The sequence below is a fragment of the Mesoplodon bidens genome (genome assembly GCF_964165515.1).
Source record: "Mesoplodon bidens genome assembly, chromosome: 1".
Lineage (NCBI taxonomy): Eukaryota > Metazoa > Chordata > Mammalia > Artiodactyla > Ziphiidae > Mesoplodon > Mesoplodon bidens.
In genome coordinates, this window is record NC_138176.1 from 71,859,448 (window position 1) to 71,871,222 (window position 11,775).

An 11,775-nucleotide genomic window follows, 5' to 3' on the forward strand; every position below is an offset into this window, starting at 1 on the left:
TAGCTAAGAGATTTAAGTGCCGACAATGATTAGGGTATCCATTTCCCTATGCAGTGGACAGTTACTGCATTTGCCTGCACTGCACCTACTCCCCCTTATCGTGGTTTTTGACTCCTCTTTTCCTCCTACACTGATCCTCCACTCCTCTCAGTACAGTTGAGAGTGATACACTTTCTAGCTCTCTATATTTCTAAGTGGAAGTCTGGTGTACAGGAATTAGACTTTCCTTTTCAACAAACATACTAAGCTATCACTACCACCCATGGTTCAGCTTCTTCAATTGTGCCATCTTTCTCTTCAGAGTAATGTTGTTATAATCATTTAAGTATTTTATTACATGTAGTTTTATTATTTGATAAGATAACAGCATAAAGTGGGAAATAAGACTTTGCTCTTCCTAAGAATAACAAATAAGAATTTTCTCATGAGCATAAAGTAGTTGAGTCTAAGCTGAAAACATTAAGTGTGCTGAAACTAGTAAACCTTTGGCTTCAATCATACTCATTGGGTCGAATCCAGTGAAATGAAGGTTCAACAATGAGGCAGCAAATACAACTTGAAGAATCTGTGCAAAATGCATGTTAGAGTTGGTGGCAAAAATCTGGATTGTATTTTGAGATTTTGTGATCTTGTCTTAGTTCCCTGAAACAATCCTCTCCTGTATAATCCTATAGCTAATCTTCTACACAATCAACATTTGTACCCATTTCTATAAAGTAATGGGGTAATTATAAGGAAAGGAATTTTGCTGGTAAGTCTATCAAACTCATTGTAAATTGTCTTCTTTACCCCAGAAGTAGTGTTGTGCTCATGTAGATCCAATCAGACATAATGGTATTGTGTGCACCTGTGTGTTGTATGTGTGTTTATGCACCTACATGACTAATTAATAAAAATGGACCTTTCAAGTTAACCAAATAGAGTTATCATACAATTACACAGAAATTAATTATCCTATTGGAATTCCAGTGAAGATGTTTCTGTCTCCTCCTTCCTGCTGCTTCCTTGCCCATTAACCCTTCAATAAAACATAGTTTAGTAGGTATTTATCAACAGATCCCCTTCCTTCTTTCTTCCCTCTTCCCTCCTTCTCTCTCTCTCTCTCTTCTTCCCTCTTCCTTCCTTCCTTCCTTCTCTTATCCCTCCTTTCTCTCTTACTTTCTCTCCTTCTTCTCTTTTCCCTTCTTCAATCCTTTCTTGCTTCTTTTCCTTCTTGTCATTCTTTTTTTTTTTCTGCCCAGTATCAATTTCCTTTTTTGATTCTATCATACCCTGATTTTCCCTGGATTACTATTCTTTCATTCTCAGTAAATGTGGTAGGGAGAGGCTTATCTCCACCCCGATCTTAAGGATAGGTTAAGATTAAACAAAATTTTGCATTTTGCATTTGTATAAGATAAACCAAAGCTTCCCTCTTTACAGTGACTAGTTAATGTGTTGGGCACATAATCCAATATAGGCCAAGGATTTGTTCTGTGATTTTTGCTGAACTTGTCAGGAAAGAAAATTTTTTCCTATAAAAGCATTCCTAGCAACAGAAAATAAATATTTAGAGGCGCTAGTGGTCACAACATAAACAAATAAGGCCTCAGAATAAAGCCAACTGAGAGTACCATAGCAACAGAGAGAATAACATAAAATAGTGTAATCCTTGTTTTAGTCTTTCCTCAGGACTTTTCAGTTATCTGAAATAATAAATTCCTTTCATTGTTTACACCATTGTGAGTAGTTACACTTTTTACCTTCTTTAAGTTGTGACTGACATAAGAAGTTCTGACTGGAGCCATTTTTATAGAAACCAGCACTTCATTTACTCTTCTAGAAAACAGGAATACTAATTATATTGAATCTAACCATCTGATCTGTGGTTCCAACTTAGCAAATCAGAAAAAGCCTGAGAAAGTTGGGACTATGATTATGAGGATATGGATACACTAGATTTTTTATATTATCTGATATTTATTTTTTCATCCTTTCTCTATACAACTCTGCTGTAAGTCCTAATTTGACTACAAGCATAAAGTAAGGAGTGACACACTTTACTTCCTTTTAAATACTTTAGGACTTCTAGTGAAATGCCTTTTTCAAACTATAACCCATCATTTAAAAACCTGTTTACCCACTAGTCTCTGAATAAACCAGTAAGTAGTCTGTTAAATGAGGCTCACCTAGAAGTCGTTGTTTACTTAATTCTCTTTTTAAAAGTAAGTAGATGAGAGAGTCACCTACAATATAAGGATCAAAATGATCAAAAGAGTTATTCAGAGATACTCCAGAGGCAGTGAATAGCCTCACTGTTTCAAAGTTCACAAAGTAAGACATATTAACTTTATGTCATGAATGAAATGCAAATTTATCTTCCAATTACAATTGATTTTTAAAGTTTACTATTGGTGGCAGCTGCAGGGACAATTAAAGAATTCTAATTAAAGCTACTTAAAGTGGATAAAGCCCATGCCAGATTCCTCCATCTAACTCAGTTTCTGTCTTTTAAAGACAGAAAAGGATACACAGTGATTTTTAATCTAAATCTAGAACAGGTTTATTTACCTATTACATGTTACTTCCACTAATAACATAAGGAATGCATACATAGATTATGTAATAGAGGATATAAATGTTCAACATTGGCAGCGTGTGTGATGATTACCGACAAGAATTAATCAGCATTCCTCAGGCCATACACAATGCAGTTAGAATAGAAACAGCAAATCTGTTCAACTAATGCAAACATGCTGAATAAAAGGCTAAATAAGTAAAAGTATATCATCAGCCGTGACTCAAATTACATCTTTAAATTGTGTGCCAGCTTCCTTTAAGTTAGCCAGGTTCACAATTTTGTTATGGTGTAGGAATGCATTTAATAATTCAGTGTTTAAATTAACCCTTCCTTGATGCAACAGATAGAGTACGGTGGATACTTATGTGATGTTTTTCTTAATGATTAATCTGTTGATAAACTTCAGAAGTTCTATAGCCATCCATGGGGACAATGTGCCCAAGTTCCCAAAGAACGTGTAGATTGTAGTTTTATTGCTAAATTCTTTTCAACTGAATTTTTTTATTCTTGACATTTTATAAGAGTCTCAACATTTTCTGTCAAACTGTGAAATCAAGCATTTCAGTTTTTGTTGTAACCATTGCTTGTTTTCTTGTTCTGGATATATTGAGGGTCCTTGGGATTTTAATGGACTAAAATAATTACCATTCATTTTTTTCAGATTTGGAACTACTCATTGTTTAGTCCTCAGAACTCTGGTGGTAAGGATTCAATGGGGGAACTTGTGGTATGTAGAGATTTCTGTCAAATGGTAGGTTTGAAACTGAAACTCGGGTCTCAGGAAATTCTGGTACAAAATGCTTTCTCTTGCATACAATAATGAAGAAACACTTCTAACCATGCTCTCTGGAATGCATTTAGGCTATTAATGAAAATGGGCATGGCTATCTCTGTAAAGAATCAAGTGTAAAGAAGAAAAACAATAAATATTAAGAAACTTGTACTCTCATATTTTTATAATCATGAGTCAACTTGTTCCTCATGAAGGAAAGTTTAGACAAATCTGAAAACCTTATTATTTCTTTTGTGACTGGGAGTCAACTAAACAATCTCAATTCTCAATTTGTAGTTTTAACATCTATCCATTTTCTGCTCAAACATTTCGGTTCCCAGAGATGTTAAATAAGAGAGAATGATTTTATCTCCTTTGATGAAATTGCTCACAAAGAATATAAAAATGGAAAGATAAATTTTGTTATAGCAGGTACAGAATTATGCTTAATAGTTTTAGCGCACTAATTCTGGTCAGCATAAAACTTTGAACTTGATGTATTTATATTTGTGTTAGGAGAAAATATTGTCATATGTAATTACTGCATTAGAATGTTTATAGATAAACATAAATAATAAGTAAGTTTTTTCATGTAGTGGAGATGGGATAAGTTGAGGGGAATGAATAGTCAGTCACCTGTGGATGAAAGGTAGGGGCTGGGGTAACTAAAGGCCAAAAAAATATGGGTCACTGGGAAGAGGGGAAAATGGAAGAATTCACCTGTAAAAGTTTTGCTTGGGTTTCCATTTCTTCTCTACCCTGGTCAGTGTGGGAGATGAGCACTAATCAAATAATGCTTAGAATGAAGGTGAAAATACAACGGCTGTAGGTGAGTCCCAGATCTCAGTCCTTGCCTTTCCTCTCCTTTATCTATCCACACTCACTCTTTTGGTAATCTCATCCAGGTTCATTTTTTAAAAAATACAATGTATATCCCCAGCCTATAAATCTCCCTTGAACTCCAAGTCCATATATCCAATTGTGTGCTTGACATCTTTACTTGAATGTCTGAGAAGCAGCTTAAACTCAGTACATCTAAACCCAAAATTCAGTCTTCCCTTTCTCAGTTAAGGAAAGGACAACTTCACTTCTCCAGTTATTCACATCAAAGGCCCTGGGGTTATTATTAATTTCTCTCTTTCTTACATACCTAAAGCCCTACCTATCCATGCAAATTCTGTTTCCTTTATTTCCAACTATGTGCTGAATTCAACCTCTTTTTTACAACCTCCACTGCTACCATTCTGTTTCCACCATCTTCTTTCATTTGGATATGGCAATGGCCTCCCCAGACTGGTCTCCCTTCCTCCATTGTTGACTTTCTGTAGTCTTTTCTCAACACGGTAGCCAAAGTAGTCCTTTTATAATATAAGTTGGATCATGTCTCCCTCCAGTCAAACACTCCAAATATTTCCCTTCTCACTCTGAGTAAAGGTCAAAGTCCTTAATATGACACAGCAGTCTTATCTCTCTTCCTTCTCTAACCATATTGCCTACTCTTCTCTCTCTTACCCATTGCTCTCCAGACACAGTGGGCTTCCTGTTGGTCCTTGAAAACTGCAGGCCCATTCTCATCACAAGGTCTTTGTACTTGCTCCCTTTGCCAGGTAGGCTGTTTCCAACATATACACATGGCTTACTTACTTACTTGCCTCCTTCAGGCCATACCTCAAATGTTACCTTCTCTGTCAGGCTTTCCCTAAATACCCATTTAAAATTCCAACTCTTTTCCTCATCCTCTCACCCCACTTGGCATTTGTAATCTCATTTTCCCTCCTTAATTGTACCCATATTATATATTACCATGTGACATTTATATTTATTTACTTCTTTGTTTATGACATTTTTCTTTCCACTAGAATGTGAACTGTATGAAGGCAGGGATTTTTGTCTTATTTGCTTGTGAATATATTCTGGTTGCCTAGATGAACAAAGAGCACATGATAAATGTGTAATATCTTTTTATTGAATAAATTAATTCATTAATAAATGCTATGAAGAGGCACAAGTTACTCTGAGAGCCCATAATAGGTGAATTTGACAAACTTGTAGAAGTCCTTTAAAATGTGAAGCATTAGCTAAGTTCTGAAGAATAAAGAGGAATTTTCCAAGAAAATAGAGAAGGCAAGAAGATTCCAAGTATTAATAACAAAATGAACAAAATGTCCTAAGGTGAGAGGCAAAACCCATCTTACAAGTGTAAGGACTGGAAGAAAGTCTAAGTGGCTGGAGCAGAGAGAAAGGGATGACATGATATGGGATGGGACTGCAGAGCCAGACCACAAGATCCTTGCAACCACATTTAGGGTTTTATTCTAAGAGTGATGGGAAATCACTGACAATAAGCATGGAATCACATGAGCTGTGTGTGTGTGTGTGTGTGTGTGTGTTTTAAAAGAACTGCTCAGGCTGCAGCATAGAAAATGTTTGAAGACAGATAGGAATGGATGGAAAGAGAATCCTGTGGTAGCTAAAGTGACTCTCATGAGAAATGACAACAACTTGGACTAGGGTGGCGGCATATCTCAGGTCTTTTGAACCTTCCTGTTTTTCTCTTCTGCCATTCCAGTCTTTTTGGTTCACTACTTTACCCTCAGGTTTTACAACCCAGGGGTGCACGAGTCTTGCCCTCTTCTCTCAGCTGGGAAGACTTTGACATTAAAGAGCTTTCCTCCACCATCTCTTGCCACTCCTTCACATGATGCCTGCTCCATTCACAACAAACATTTTCCACTGTTTTTATTTATTTGTGTATTTATTTCAACTACTTGCTTGAGTTCCATGGTGATGGTAAATGTGTCAGGAACAATGTTTTATTCATTTTGATATCCCCAGCAGTTGGCACATTGAAAATAACAATAATACTTATTGAATAAATGAGAAATTAAAGCAATTGCTGGTTTGCCAACACAAGTTATTCATGATGTTCTTCCTGCTGCTGCTCTGTAGACATCACAGATTTTGGAGAGATAAAGGCCTTTTCCATATTGTCAAAGTATATAAGCTATAGATCAAGTCATCTATTAGTGCTTGGATGTGCACTTGAAGCTCAAATATACATACGTATAAACAGACATCTCAATAATATATAAATATAGCTAAAATATTCAAATTATATGAAGAAAATTAATACATTTGGGGAGTAAATTGTATACATAATTTTCAAAACAGTCTTTTAAATGACTGCAAGTAGGACAGAGTGAAGTGTTATTAACTTATTAAAAGAGCCCCTAAAATGCTAAAAAGATTCCATGTAGCCTCCCCAAATTCCCTGATTCCCAGAGAAGAAGTTAAGTATTAGAAGATGCTGAGTCAATAAATTCAGTTGCAACTGTACAATGGTGGCAGAATCTTTTACATGAAAGATGTTTAATAACCTAGTGATCCTTAGCTACTGGGGTCATGAATTAAACTCTGTCAACTAAAAGCAACACACACACATGCACACACAGATTAATCTATCTGTCTCCATCCCCCCACATGTTAATTCAATATTAATAGAATTATAAATATAAATAAAAACTTATGAATAAAATTATATGGTAATTCATGGAAAGGTGAGAAAATTTCTTGAAGGCTACAATGAATAAGAATTTTCAGCTACATATGTTTTATGATGGCATCAAAGGTTAAACAGTGCCATTTAAATATTGTTCTTTTCCAACCTCCCTCCCAACTGTGCAGTTTTCCTGAATCCATATAATTTTAAATAGAAGATCGTTTTTCAGAAAAGTCATAAGCAGAAGATCATAATTCAAATCAGGCAACCAGATTCTCCTAACTTCTAACTATTAAAGAAGTCAGTCCTGTATTAAAAATGTTTTACATGTAGTCTTTCCATGATTAGAATAGCTTTTAAAAGTGTTGTTCTTGGAAAGAGACATGGACACTGCTTCCAATTTGTGAAATTACAACACCTGTTAACTAGAATGATTTTTGTCATAAGGAACGTACTATAAACAAAGCACAGACTTAGACTAAAAAGATAGTTGACATTTCATTTTATATAAATACATGGAAAATAAGAAATATTGACTTAAAAACTGGCCAAATAAACTGAATTGCATAGGACACAAAGATAGATCTTAAGCCAAGATATTAGAATAAAAGATTAGAAACAAAATTTCCAAATAAGCAAAAATGTCCTATATAGCTATGATACTTATGGAGTGTATGCAAATAAAACCTTCAATTTGTGTTCACTGTGTTTACTGCAAATAACATTTTTTCTCCATTAAAAAAAGAGTGGAAACAAAATGGGGAATAACTTCTGCATAAAACATGTCAACTAAAACAACTGCTACCAATAAACATACTTGAAAAAAAATGCATGATTTTCCAGAAACCATATGAAATTATTATCTGGTTCAATGTCTAAATAAGTTACAGAACTCCCCTCTCCTCCCGTTTTGGTTACTTCAAACTATTTTGAAGAATTATTCACTTATCATTACATATAAACCTCCAAGTATTTGTGTCCTTGAAGATGTCAAGTAAGGAAAGTATTATCTGTGAAAATCCAGTTTTATATTTTTGCCATATTGTTGCTTACACCAAAATATAACAAAGAAGCATAGCAACTCACCTGCAAAACTGCTGAGTATCCAGAAACTCTCAAGATTCAAGTTTCCTAATTCATCTTTCTCACACTATGTAATCCAATTCTGTTGCCATGGCCAAGATATTTTATATTTGTGATATTATTCTAACAGAGCACATCCTGAAATTTATAAAATTTACAAAAATCTTCTAATGTGGTCTTTTTTCTGTGAACACGAACTCTTTCAATTGTTTAATGCTCCATGTTTGCAACCATATTAATGATTTCCAAGATATAATACTGTGTTCTACATTTCTTGTAGTTTATGAAGCATCAAAAAAGTGTTAATAAGCAGCATGGGTGGACCGCAATATTCCACAATAAAAAAAATAACACAATAAAAATGTAATCTCAGAGTATTTCTGGGAGTGGCTGAAGATAAAATTCCAGTGTTGCACATTTCTTCATGCATCTTAATGCTTTCAAGTATTATCAACAGGACTTTTTTTTTTTTTTTTTTTTTGCGGTATGGACCCAGCTGCTCTGCGTCATGTGGGATCTTCCTGGATCGGGGCACGAACCCATGTCCCCTGCACTGGCAGGCGGACTCTCAACCACTGCGCCACCAGGGAAGGCCAACAGGACTTTTCATTCACAGCACAAGGAATTCATGGGATGCTTTCTCCTGGCATGCTTATGAAGAAGGAAGGAAAAAAGTTTAGATACGTTCATTTCTTCTTCTATTAAGGGGACTTTTTAAAGCTTTCAACAAAAATATATCCTTTAGAAATATGAAAAACATCATGTTCTTTTTTCCTTTTTTAAAAATATATAAGAAAGACAAAATATATGAAGAAAAGAGATGAACAAAACTGGAATATTTTATGAAAAAATTTATATACAGTATTTATTCTGCTGACTTAAGGGCAAGTGTAGAATTAAAAATGTTTTTATCATAAAAAAATTAGACTTTCAGGATCTCAAGATCATATGCCGATTACTTAAAATCTCACAAATAAAAATTTGATCATGGAAAAAGAGATCTTTTGAATACTAAAGTCCTTTATTCAACAACACAGAAATTTCACAAAAACAACTTTACTGGGCAAATTGAATGTGTTTTTTTTTTTTTTTTTTTTTTTTTTTTACAGTTTTGTACATGCCCCATAAGTAATTTTCTTTAATAAATACACTGTTTTCCAAAACTGTTTTTTTAATAATTGCACAAGCATACATACACCTTACACAAATATCTATTAGAAAATTTAATAGATAACTGCACAGTTCAGAATAGGAGAACACTGTGAAAGGAGTACATTTTGTGGCCCATGTTCCTGAAATATCTCTGACTTCCTCACAGTTGTGAAAATGGAATCCCTCCTAAAAAAGTAGCTATCTTTTATTCACTAGGAATACAGATCTCAGTGTGAAACTGCCAAATTTAATAAAAACAAAATCTGAAACATTTAGCTGTACATGAGAACCAACTGTTTGATATCACTGTGAATCTAGCCATGATCAAAGACCCACTAGAGCTTTTTGCTGAACATATTTGACCCTGAATAGTATGCTCATTTAACTGCTTTCTTTTTTTCATTATTTGATTACAGATACTATCAGCTTAAAGACTTCATTTGCTTTAGTGTTAATTATACAACTTACATGCCAGGGGTTCTGAATGAAAGGAAGGGAATATTCCTTTCTTTTAGTGATTGCTTAATATTAATTCATAGAAGCCTACCATCTCTTGCTCCCTATAAATGTATTTAGAAGAAGAAAGTTGGGTGTTGGGAATTAAGCAACCAGGAGACATTTTTATACACTCTTATCCTGGGGGAAGACTATTACTGTTTTTTCTCCCAAGGATGGACGCATTTCTACTTGTAAATATGCCTCTACTTATGCACAGACAAGCAGAATCCATCAGAAAGCCACTTTGGGTTGAAGGCCTGGAAGGAGAAAGATTTGCACTCTGATGTTCTTGTGATGTTCTTGTGCTGAGTGACAGCTGACAAAGGAATGGATCCACTGTACTACATGCCAACACCCCAAATACTTTCCATGGTCTCCCCAAATCCTGACAGAATATGGCATCTCCTCATCTACACCTAGAGAAGGCAAGACTCCTGTGTACACAGAGAGACCTCTCATACATAGTTTTTTATTTGGCTTATCTGATATGTAATTTTTAAGATGTAATTTTCAATCAGATCTACATCTGATTGCTATCTTCTGAATTTTCTTGATACTGAACATGAAACATACAGTGAGGAACTTTTAAAAGTTACATTTCATTGGTATTTTAGAATCATGAAAAATGTAAATCTTTCAATCCCTCAGGGCTGTAATGATACACTTTACAAGTTCTCGATACATTGACTTACAGGGGAGAGAACTGAGGGGAGGCTGGAAGAGTAATATCTTTCAACATCACCAAAGAGAATCATATATGCACCCTACATTATATAAATACAGTTTAACCAAAAGCATAAAAAAATGGGCGGTTTAAAAAAGAACAATATCAAGAACAAAAACACATAAGAGAATTCAAGAAAAGCTGCACTTCTCCATATCAATACTCAACAGATTTCCTTTCATTAAAAAATTGAATTGACATGTAAAAACACCACATTTTACAATATACAGATTCATTAATTCTTTAAGAAAACAAACAAAAACACATCAGACATGCAATACTAGCATGTATTTTAGACTCACAGTACATTGAGATCTTTATATGTTATGAGATCTTTATATGTTACTGTATGCCTAATGCAGCCTGAATAAAAGTTTGTTTCAATTCTGTAATAATAATCATCATTTTCCAAAAAGCCAGGCAACCTTACCATTCAAGTGTGAAAGTAAGTTTCCACTTACTTGTAATTCATTAGCAAACTGGTTAAAAAAAAAAAAGTCAAATAAAAAAATGGAAAATGAAAGAACTCATACAGCTCTCATTGGTCCCACAGCAGAAATAGAAATTCCAACTAGAACCTTCAAAGGAATATACATCAAGTAGAAAGCTATCTCAAAATTAATATACAGCACATTTTAATTTGTGATCATATAATTCTCTTCTCTAAACATGGATAAGTGAAATACATAATGAATTTTCTTCAACAAGCCTACTTGACAGTAACTGTAGACCTTGCATTCAGACCCTAGGCAAGTTAAGTCACATTATTTTTCACACTGGCATTTGTAAGTTCCTTCTCCACACCCAACGATGAAGTACTCTTTCTGCGTTTAAAAAAATCTCCTCTGTCCGTATTATTTCCCATTCAAAACTACAACTAGTCTTTTAAAATTATTCATCTGTTAGTCTTTCTAAAACTTTACAGTCCTTTTCATCACCCTTTCTCTTCTAAGTTATTTTTCTTCACATGATCCATGTTGCTAACTTTTCAGCAGGCTTATGCATGTCACGGGCTACAACAGCTGGCTAGTGACTAGAGGACAAAAGTTACAGTAACATGGCAACTTAGATACTCTATGTGTTTTTGTTAAACTCTGTTTTATTCCTGAAGCTGAAAATAGTCTTTCTAATGTGGCAGAAGAAAAAAAAAAAAAAAAGAAAGAAAGGAAGAAAAGTCTTAGGGATCATGTCATCACAAACATTTGTCTTAATGGGACAGCCTTAAGAACCCTGACTGCCAGAAGAAAACCAAACACTACCTGAAAAGGTAGCACGGGTCCTATGAAGCATTAGCTCCTTTTGTTTGGGGGCTGTTTGCATTTATGGAATTCCACAGACTGTGGTCCTGCCTTCTCAGGAATGAAAGCATCCAGTGACAAAAATGGGAATGGAAACAATGGAACATTCCACTGAGGGCCTAGAGGAAGGCCACCGCTGCAACCAGGAGGCTGTGAGAAAGGAAGATAAAAAGAGATTTAAAAGCCTCA